The sequence below is a fragment of the Equus caballus genome, chromosome 1 (genome assembly GCF_041296265.1).
Source record: "Equus caballus isolate H_3958 breed thoroughbred chromosome 1, TB-T2T, whole genome shotgun sequence".
Classification (NCBI taxonomy): domain Eukaryota; kingdom Metazoa; phylum Chordata; class Mammalia; order Perissodactyla; family Equidae; genus Equus; species Equus caballus.
In genome coordinates, this window is record NC_091684.1 from 30,882,694 (window position 1) to 30,893,753 (window position 11,060).

The 11,060-nt window shown below is 46.0% G+C and overlaps 1 long non-coding RNA gene across 1 annotated transcript; it reads right to left on the minus strand.

Moving 5' to 3' along the window:
* Positions 1–1,817: 1,817 nt before the first annotated feature.
* LOC138915746 (uncharacterized) lies at positions 1,818–7,123 on the minus strand. The gene is made up of 3 exons (XR_011421933.1): positions 6,984–7,123; positions 5,074–5,191; positions 1,818–4,398 (listed from the first exon to the last, which is right to left on the minus strand). It is a non-coding gene; the product is annotated as an uncharacterized lncRNA (long non-coding RNA).
* Between the last annotated feature and the right edge of the window lie 3,937 nt (positions 7,124–11,060).

An 11,060-nucleotide genomic window follows, 5' to 3' on the forward strand; every position in this document is an offset into this window, starting at 1 on the left:
TTTTACCTTCTATCTCCAGTGATGAGCACACATACAAATGCCAAGCGAACAGAAATCAAAGAAGAGAAGGGAAACTTGGGGGCAAATCTGCACCTTGAAGCAAGCTCAGGATTGCTCTTTCTTCCTAAGAGTCTGTCTTCCCACTGGTGGCAGCATGGCATCAGGTCAGATGTCTTAGATTCTGAGCCTCCCAGGGCAGGCCTAGAACCAAACAAGAGTGCGAGGAGCACAGTCCAGGCATTTGTTCACAGGTATACACAGAAAAAGAAACTAGAAGTAAAATCTCAGTTTGCTGCAGAGACACTGATCCAAGGCTCTGACGTATTCCCTACATAGGTATCTTTTGGCTGCAAGGTCTCTGCCAAATTGGAGAACAAGAGTGATTATACCTGAGTGGGGAAGCTGTGAGTCATGCAAGGTTTGCCCCCTGCAGGCACCAGCTGAAAGCTTTCCCTGGGTGTGGTGGCAGGTAAGGACCCACCCTGGCATCTGACACAGCACATTTCATTGAAGGGTGGCACTGCTCCTCAGGGAGCTTCTGCTGCAAAAGAGAGGCCTAGGTATGTAGATACAGTAGTCCAAAATTATTCAATGGAAAATTCCGGAAATAAGCGATTCATAAGTTTTAAATTGTGCGCCATTCTGAGTGGTACGATGAAATGTTGTGCCATCCTGCTCTGTCCTGCCCAAGACATGAATCATCCCTCTGTTCGGTGTATCCAGGCTGTATACACTACCCGCCCATTAGTCACTTAGTAGCCATCTGGGTTATCAGATCGACTGTTGTGGTGTCACAGTTCTTGTGTTCAAGTCACCCTTATTTTACTTAATAATGGCCCAAAACTGCAAGAGTAGTGAGGGTGGAAATTCAGATATGCCAAAGAGAAGCCATAAAGTGCTTCCTTTAGGTGAAAAGGTGAAAGTTCTCGACTTAATAAGGAAAGAAAAAAAATTGTATGCTGAGGTTGCTAAGATCTACAGTAACTTTTTGGACAATATATTGTTATAATTGTTCTATTTTATTAGAACAGTAGTTAATCTCTTACTGTGCTTAATTTATAAATTAAACTTTATCATAGGTATGTAGGTATAGGCAAAAACATAGTATATATAGGATGTGGTACTATCCTCGGTTTCAGGCATCCACTGGGGTTCTTGGAACATATCCCCTCTGGATAAGGAAGGAAAACTGGAATTAGGTGAGGGCCTCATCGTCAAGGACAGTCTCCCTGAAGTGCTTCCTCTGTACAGCACATCCCACTTTTGGCCAGGAATCCAAAAGAAACAGAAGACCCAGTCCTTGCCACTTGGCTTAAGGAATGTTTAGAAAGTCATAGGTTCTATGGTCTATGGACCACAGAGCACACACTGAGCCCATACAAGCTGAGTGATCTGGGGAGGGGGGTAAGTCAGAGGAAGTTTCCTAAAGGAAGGAGTTGATATGGACTTTAAGAAAGAAGAGAGAAGAGAGAAAAGACAAGAGTGTTCCATGTGGCAGTGATAGCTGAAGGAATAAGCAGAGGTATGGAGAAGAGACAGCTGGTCCTGAGAGCAGAGAAGGGAGGTTGCTTCCAAGACCAATCCGTAGAGTGCTGAAGTCATATGCTCATAAAAGACATTGCTCTTCAACAGGGACAATGCGATGAAAATGATGTTCTAGGAAGAGACTGTGCGTAGGGCTGAACTGGGGAGCCAAACGCAAGGAGGAAGGCAGGGGGATTACTAAAGTCACCTGGATGGGAGATATGCCTGGGCTGGGACAGATGGCAGTGGGACCATGTGTTAACCCTATCTGTTAACAGATCAATAAATATAAATAGATATTTATCTTAATTTATTTCTATATCTGTACACACACAAGTGCACACACAAAGAGGAAGTTAAGAATTTGCATTTTATATGGCTCTGTGGTTTAAGATCATATTTGCATATACAGAATTCTTACAAGCAACAAAGAGAATTATTTATAATTATTCATTGAGTGTCTACTGTGTGCTGGTCATTGAGTTAACTGTCCACTGAGCCTCACAACCACCCTCTGAGGGAAATATATGGGAAGCCATGTACTTTCTACCGCTTGATATCATATGTTGTAAATCTGCTCAATGTGAGCTTCATAAGAACTCTGTGAGTTAGGTGTGGCAGGAATTATTATCCTCGTTTTATAGATAAGAAAAACAGATGCTGAGAAAGTTTGGCGCTTGCTCACAGCCTAACAGCCAAGGACTATCAGCCAGCTCTTTGGACCCTTAGTTTGGGCATCCTCACACCTCGCTTTCACTCTGAGTTCACGTGCACAGCGTTGTCAGAGACCTCCAGTGTAAAACCCCGCTCTGGCCTAGATCTGCTGCTCACTTCAGCAATGGTTGGTAAACCGATGATTTACCAACGGTTAGTAACTCTGCTTGTTCTGGGTCACTTGGCTGAGTCTGGTCTGCCTGGACAAAGTGCCCAAGGAGTGGAAGTAGAAGTGAGGGGAGGGGACACTCCCAGTCACCTCCCCATCTTTCAGAGGACAAACACTCTCCATTTCCCCCACTCTCAACTCAGACAGGGCCTGGGTTGCCAGAAGGTGGAAGATCCATCGATCTGCATTTCCTCAGGTTGCACAACAAGATACAGGCAGACAGAGCGAGGGCAAGGTCTGAAGGTCACCACTATTTCTTCATGCCAGGGTCGGGTCTCAGGAGAGCAAACAGAATGCTGATGCGTGCTTGGAATTAGAGCCAGCCAGGAGGGGCGCGCTGGGGAGGCTCTTTCTGAGGCCTCATCCAGCAGATACTCCCGCCAGCCACTCCGAATGCACTCCCACTCCGCAGCCGCAGCCAGCCATCAACCGGTTGTGGCCACGCAAGGGCCAAGTTCTTTTGTTTGAGGTGTTCTCCCCTTTTCCCCTCAAATCCTCTCCTTTCCAGGACCATGAGCTTCCTGTTGCCATTTTTCTAACCAACTGAATTACATGGGTAATTGTGAACAAAGATGGTTCCTGCTGGTCTCACCTTTGGAACATACAAACTTGAGGTATGTTTTGCATCTGGCTAACTGCTGACATGTCTGCTTTATCTTCTGCTTGGCTCACCTGATTCTAAGACGGTTTTCCACAGATCACAGAGATGGCTGCCACAAAGCGCGAGGTGGGGTGGGGTGGGGTGAGTCCAAGGCCCACACACAGCTCCAGAGAGGAGTCCTCTCCGTACAGGAGCTGGGAGAGAGCCAATGGCTAGGCCAGAAGCAAATGGTCTGCTTCCTAGCTTCAGGCAAAGACCGGGCACGGGATCTGTTCTGATCAAGGTAATGGCTTGACACGTTTTCCATCTGAGTACAAGACCTGAGAACAGACTCGGGAGCAAGGAGCCAGATTCGGGATTTAGCTCTCTTGCCTGTCTCACAGGTGTTGCAAGACGATGGCTGTGTCCCTCCCTGTGAGCACTGCACATCCCCTGGAAATAGTAGCAGCTCAAAGTATGAAATTCTTCATGCTGCATTTCCTTGCTCTAGAGCTTTCATTCCACAAAACACATCAAGCACTTATTATATGGCAGACATCTGGAATGTGGGCAGTTTATAACTGTGCACTTACTGTCTGCTAGTCCCTGTTCATTCTCACAACACCCCTGTGGGTTGCTATAAAAATGCCCCTATTTTACAGATGAGGAAACTGAGGCTCAGAAAGGTAAGAAATGCGCCTGCACTCACACAGCAAGTACTTGACAGAACCAGGATTCCAAAGGCTGTGTGGCTCACCACTGCCTCATGGGGCCCCTGAGAAGAGAGAGGCAGTCCTGCCAACAGAAGCCATGTCCCAGACTCACAAGTAAACAGATCATGAAATGTAAGGTGCTCCTGGCTCGAACCAGACGCATGAAGGAAGTATTTCCTTTCTCTTTCTGCCTCGTCCTGCAGTGGTGCTCGTGGGTGGGACCCCAGCACCTTTGGAAATGTCAGGTTTAGTACTCGTCTTTCTGTGGCTGCTCACTTCTTTGCTAGTTATCAGAGGGTCAAGAGGCCAGTGAGGAGCGGTCGCCTCAGAGGGTCCTTGTGTTCACATTCGGTGTCCAGATTTGATAGACCGAGACTGTCACATCTGTCGTCTCACTTAAACTCATCCTGCTGCTCTTGCTGGTCCCTCTGTGTGGAATGTGCTTCCCCGGGTGCCACCGGGCTCACTCTCTTATTCCTGGTCTCTGCTCTGGTCTCACTTCCACAGAGAGGTCTTCCTTGAATTCCTTATCTTCCTCCACTCCTTTCTGCTTTCACTCTGCTTTATTTCTCTTATTGCACTCATCACTGTCTGAAGTTTTATTATGTATTTATCTGCTTATCGTCTGTCAACCCAAAGGGAACCTGGAGCCTTATTCTGTCTCGGTCACCACTCTACCCCAGTACCTAGAACAGGATCTGGAACACAATAGATAAGAATTTGCTGAGCAGGTAAATCAATTTGAACCTTACAACAATCCTGCAAGGAAGGTATCATTAACCTCATGAACCTCATCACCATTTTAAAAATAAGGGAACTGGTGTAGAGAGGTTATAGGGCAGGTCAAAGGCTCACAGGGCACGCCCACCAGTCTGGATGTATCCCAGGCCCCGCTCATTCCCACACCACCCCCTTGGCCCAACATTGCCCTCCTCTCCTCCCTGGACTCAGTCCACAGTTCTGTGGTCCAGCACTGTTAGCTGATGATAGAAAGGAAAGAAACCCAACAACACCCAGGAGAGGCATTTACAATCCCTGGGCAGGGCGGAGTGGCATCCTCTGAGAAGCACAACGCAGTGTCAGCATCACCACCTCCCTTCCAGCTGCCACCTCGTGTCCCGCCACCGTGCAGCAGGCCATACCAGATCACCCTCCAGACAGCAAGAGCGGCTCAACCCGGCTGCACTGCGAAGGACACCTGCCCCATCCCTCCTGACTATTCACCAGGAGCCTGCAGCAGGGTACCCGCACTTATATCTCAGCAAGTCCCATGTTGAGTGAGAGAATCCGTCCCACTGTGTGTGGACGTCCGCCCCACCATGCGCAGCGGGCTGCTCCTAGCACTCTGAGCGTGGACACCCGGGCAGACCCACCTTTGGGTTTCTTGTTCTAGGCAGAGGCCGCCCAGAGGGAGGGGAAGTGCCGGCAGGACCCCAGTGTGTGAGAGAGCGGGCGGCAGTGCTCCAGAGCTTGCTCAAACAAGCACAGGGGCTGCAAGTGGGAGGAAATGTTGTAACATTTAGCAGCTGAGACATCGAGTTTGTGTCCCCGTCCACCTCTTACCAGCTGTGTGGCGTGACATAAGGGAAGTTACTTCCTTTGTCAGAGGGGATAATAAAATAATACCTACTCAGAGTACTTCTTATGGAGTAAGAATAAAATCTAATAGCAGTGGGTGGCCCTGTGGCCGAGTGGCTAAGTTTGTGCACTCTGCTTTGGGGGCCCAGAGTTTCGCCGGTTAGGATCCTGGGCGCGGACCTAGCACGGCTCATCAGGCCATGCTGAGGTGGCGTCCCACACAGCAGAGCCAGAAGGACCTACAACTAGAATGTACAACTATGTACTGGGGACCTTTGGGGAGAAGAAGAAGAAAAAAGAAGTTTGGAAACAGATGTTAGCTCAGGGCCAATCTTTAAAAAAAAAAATCCAATAACAAATACGTGAAAGCATCATAGAAACTAAAGTATCTACAATCACAGAGATGTGTTACATGTATATTCTTTCTGGTTAAAAAAGGAAAAATGGGGGCCAGCTGGTGGCATAGTGGTTAAGTCTGCACTCTCCCCTTAGGCGGCCTGGGTTGGGATGCCAGTCATGGAACCAGCACCACTGGTCAAGCCACAATATGGCGGCATCCCACATAAAATAGAAGAAGATTGCCACAGATGTTAGCTCAGGGCCAATCTTCCTCACAAAAAATAAATAAATAAGGAAAAATGACTCATTATGGAAAATATAATGAATATAATCAATATATAAAAAAGTATAAAGAAGAGGGGCCGGCCCAATGGCGCAGCTATTAAGTTCGCACGTTCCACTTCTCGGTGGCCCAGGGTTCACCAGTTCAGATCACGGGTGCGGACATGGCACCGCTTGGCACGCCATGCTGTGGTAGGCGTCCTACATATAAAGTAGAGGAAGATGGGCACGATCTTAGCTCAGGGCCAGGCTTCCTCAGCAAAAAGAGGAGGACTGGCAGTAGTTAGCTCAGGGCTAATCTTCCTCAAAAAAAAAAAAAAAGTATAAAGAAGAAAATAAAAATCACCTATAATTTCACTACTCAGATAACCACTTTTATCATTTTGTATATCCCTTCCAATCTTTCATCAAAAGCACATGTATGCAAATATATATTACATATGCATATGCTCACTTACCACAAGACTGGATGGCACAGGCTGTACTCCCAGAGCTTAGAAATTTTATCATTCATTTCATTAGAGTAGTAATCTGAATCTTCCCTAAAACTTTATCATTGTTGTGGCTAAGTAAGAAGTTTGAGAAACTTATTGTTAATAATTCCTCTTAATTATTACTATTCCTCTTAAAGTCCCTTAGTTTAATAAATATGCTGTTATCTGCAACATGGTACACTGGAAAAATCATTACACCAGAAATCAGGAGATCTGAGCTCTTTCCCTGTGTCTGCCAATAAAGAGCCTGTGTGTCTCAGTTTCCCCATCTGGGAAATTAAGGCGATGGTCAATGTCTTGAAGGTCAGATGAGATCACGTATGGGAAAGTACTTAAAAAATCACAAAGCCCCCTGAGATGGGAAGTACTGTTTGTTTTCATCTCCACACATGCCTGTACAGCCAGGGAGACAGTGCACCTGCGTTAATCTCAATCTCATTTAACAAGTCCTAACGACTGAAGGCAAAGGCTTAAGAGTCTGCTGGTTTCTAAGATGCTAATGTACCATTCCCTTTGCCTCCAGTACTTACTATTGAGTCATTCCCATCTAAACCAGAGCTAAAGCATGCCCCAAAGTGGTTGACTGTTACCCTAAGAGATGAGGAGTACTGGTATGCCTCTCAGTTCCAGAGTCTCGGTCTTGGGGGTCGGAGCCACATCCTCTGTGAGGCCATCGGGTCCTGTTTTCTCAGCATGAGCACTTCAGCAACTGCAGCTGGGCTTGTTAAACGTGAAGGTTCCCAGCATCAAAGTCTTTGGGCGTGGGGCTCAGGAACCTGCATGTTTACCAGCAGCCCCCGCTGCCCCACATGACTCATAAAGTCTGGGAATGGATCCAGTGCAACCTGGCATTTTACAGATGGGAAAACCGAGGCTCAAGCTTATAAAGCTGTGAGTGACTGGCTGAGTCAGGGCCATAGGGCCGGAACTCAAATTTCTTTCTCAACCTCTCTCTGCTTCTTTCTCTTCTTTCTTCCCTTCCCTTCTCCCTCCCTTCCTTCTTTTCTCTATTTTGAGAACATAGACTTTTTTCCTCTCACCACATCTGGTTCAGCACAGGGGTTCCAGTTCACTGGGAGGCTCTGCTCTACATGCTTATAGAATCCAGATTTCTTGTTTGTATTTAAATAATGTTCTAGTTCTTTTTCTTCTTTTAAAGTCATTATTCTTTTAAAATCAGCAATGAGGAAAGATAGTTTGAAACATAGCAACGAGTAGCCATAATTTTTCATCTGCCACTGGAAGCTAAGACATGAGAAGAGGGAAACAGGGTGGAGTGGGAGGGTGAATGGAAAGTGGTTTTATTCATTTGTTCATGAAGCATGCATTCCTTTATTCACCAAATCATTGCTAGACATCTAGGAGGTAACTGGTGCTGGGAATACAGAAGCACCTAAGACAGGGTCCCTGCCTCTGTTCTAAGTCAGCTCATGTCACAGCATCATTGACTAAGAAGTGAAACAGGATGACATAGTGAGCAAGCTCTGGGGCAAAAGGGGCCAGGGGCAGCCCAGAGGAAAAGAGACCTCGGTCCCACTCTAGCTTTGTTCTCTTGTGTGACCATCAGCCTGCGCTTCCCTCTTCTTGGAGAGACAGAATCTGTGATCCAAGAGTCACACGCAGTGTTTCTATTCCCAGACTGGCCACAGCCTTGTTTCAAGAAGAGAATCCAGGGTGGAGAAGGAAGGAGATTCTTCCTCCCTCCCAGAGCCTCAGTGCCCGGCACGCTGGGAGCACCGGAGAGTCAACGTGCGGCCTCCCTTGACAGGCCACCAGGCTTAGCAGACCATGCAGAGCCAATAAACATCATCTCCCTGGACTTTTAATAAGGTTTTGAATGGGTTTCCACTTAAGCAGTCCTTGAGAAACTTGGAAAACATGGCTGAGTATGAAAGTTTTATTAAGCAGGATGTCGGGGAAATTAGTGGTGCCGTTTAGCACCCCCCAAAATCATCTTTGGCATTAATTTGCTTTGCCCTAGGTGGTCTCCTAGCTATCCTGGCCCTCTTCCCCCGATCTCTCTGCCAATCTCAGTGGCCCTTTAAAATCACATAATGTCCTTCAAAGGGACTGCGCAGCTTTGAGCGGGGCTGTAAACTGGGACTTGCATAAAATCTGGGGTCAAGGGAGGTATAACGGAATGATTTAAGCAAACAAAGACCACTTTACGCTCCAACCTAAATGTTGAAAACATAAAACCATTTTTAAATACATGCCGGCTAAGTATGGGAGAATAAAACTTCCTTTTGAAAATAAACTCTGTCTTCTACAATCAGTTTATTATACACCATCGCAAAAGTGTGGTCCAGGCAGAGGGAAAAGCTTTGCAAAGGCAGACAAAGCAGCAGAAATCGCCCAGTGGGTTCAGAGTGGGAAAATTCAGGGTGGCTGCAGCACAGGGGCGTGAGGTGGCTGAGGCTGACGACATTGCTCAGGGTTTCAGTCCCTCCTCAGACAGCCACCCGTAAACTCACAGCTACCCACCTGCAGGAGGCAGAAAACAGAAGGGAGAAAACAATCGCCATCGACATTTACAGCCACCATTACTATGTGTCTCCTAAATGGAGAGCACTGTGCTGAGAGGTTGCCATAATTCCCTCACTTGACTTCTCCAAAAATTACGCAAGGAAGGCGTTATCCCTTGCCTCACAGATGACCTAGCCATGGGCATTGAGCTACGGTGGGATTTATACTCTGACCCCCCCACGCCAAAGCCCACACCCTTTGTTTTTGTAAACCACATCATAGAGAAGATGAATGTAAGGATCTGTGCCTGTGACGACATGAACCTTTCTCCTGGTTTCCTCACATTTATTAACATCTTTTGTCTTTGAAAAATCATTTATTTTTTTAAAAAAATACAATCACATATAGTTAATACAGTACATTCTTGTAAAAGCCAAACAATTCAGAGCAAATAGAATGAAAAGTAAGAGTTCTCTTTGACATTCCCTATAATTAAAATTATAGATATAACAGAAGAATATCAAATGAAAATTTTTTAAAAGAGAAAAGAAACAAAATCTATAGTCCCTCCACTTAACAAAACAACTGGGAGCTGTTTAGAATATTACTTTTCAGTCTGTTTTTTCCTACCCTTGGGTGTTGGTTGTGTGATATATCCCTGATGTAGTTTGCATCCCGCTTGCCTCTGATTATGCCATGGGCATTGTCCATGTCATCTGCCTGGTATTCTTCTCCCTCGGAGTTACTAGCTGGGTGACATTTAATTGACAGCCATAGTTTGCTTAACCATCCCCCTATTGTGAGCATTTAGACTGTTTCTAATCATTTGCTATTATCAAGTGTGCTGTGATTAAGATCTCCATGCATTTTTTTTCCTTTCTCTAGCTTGGATTATTTCTCTAGCATTCCCAGAAGTAGAATTACTGGGTCAAAGGGTGTGAACATTCTTAAAGCTCTTGATCCATCGTGCCAGATTGTTTTCCAAAAGAATTGAACCAGTTTTCGCTATTTGGAAGCTTGCTACTTTCTCTGCGTGGGAAGTTCGGAGGAAAGACTTTGTTTAAGCCTTCTGATTCTGCTTAACTGAAGTCACTACACTTTAATTTTGCTGTTTCATACGGCCCCTTTCAAAGTCTGTTGACAATGTTTGACCATCTGATTACTGGGTGGAAGATTTATACTGGTCTCCCTGTCTCCAGGCTCTTCCTGCCTTCAATCTGTTTTGTGCACTTCAGCCAGATTAATTCTTTTGGAAACATCACTAGCCTTGTGTCACTGTCCTGCTCAGTAACTTGTAGTGACTCTCTATTTCCTCCGGGATCAAGTCCAGGCTCCTCTACTGGGTCTTGAAGACCCTCCACAATAGGGTCCCACCCCCTTCCCGTTCAGTCTGATCTCCTGCCACCTCAGCAGACACCTTCAGCCGCTTCCTTTCTAGTCCCTAAATTATGCTCCTTTTGCTTATGGTTTCTCCCACCTGGAATGCTTCCCCCTCCTTTCTACTGAGTCCAAATCCTTCTCCGCTTCAGGGTGCTTCAGTCCTACCCAGTCAGCTGAGAATTCTGCAAGAAGAGCCATGGAAAGTGGGGAAAGACCTAGAATCAAGAATGCGGAAAGAGGGGAAACAAAAGAAGGAAAGCAGTGAATATGCCATCAGGGGCCAGGGGGACATGAGTGTCCTTACATTAAAGGCATAAATAGTTGGCAACAGAGACCAGAACCAAGGCAAAATTCTTTGTACCACTGATGACATTTAGGCTGTTTCTAATGGCCTAAAATGGGAATCTGTGAGAAAGCAGGATTGTGGGCTAGGGCTAATAAAATAATGATGACAATAATAATTACAGTATATTAGTTAGGATTAATTTCACTTTGAGAAACTGAGACCTGAAAAATAATGTTTTAAATATGAGAAAAATATTTTATGAAAAGAAACCCTCAGGAAGTCCAGAGCTGGAATGGCAGCTCCCTGCTCAGCAAGGACACAAGCTCTTTAACTCTCTGCAATGTCAACCCCAGGATGTTGTCCTCCTCCTTACGCTCTAAAATAGTAGTTGGGGCACCAGCCATCACATCTAGAGTCCAGACCAATAACAGTCAGAAGGATGATGAAGACAGTCTCCTCTGTTGAGAGACTTCCTGGAAGTTCCATGCAATGCTTCTGCTCAGAACTCTCTGTCCTAATCACATGGCTGTATCTA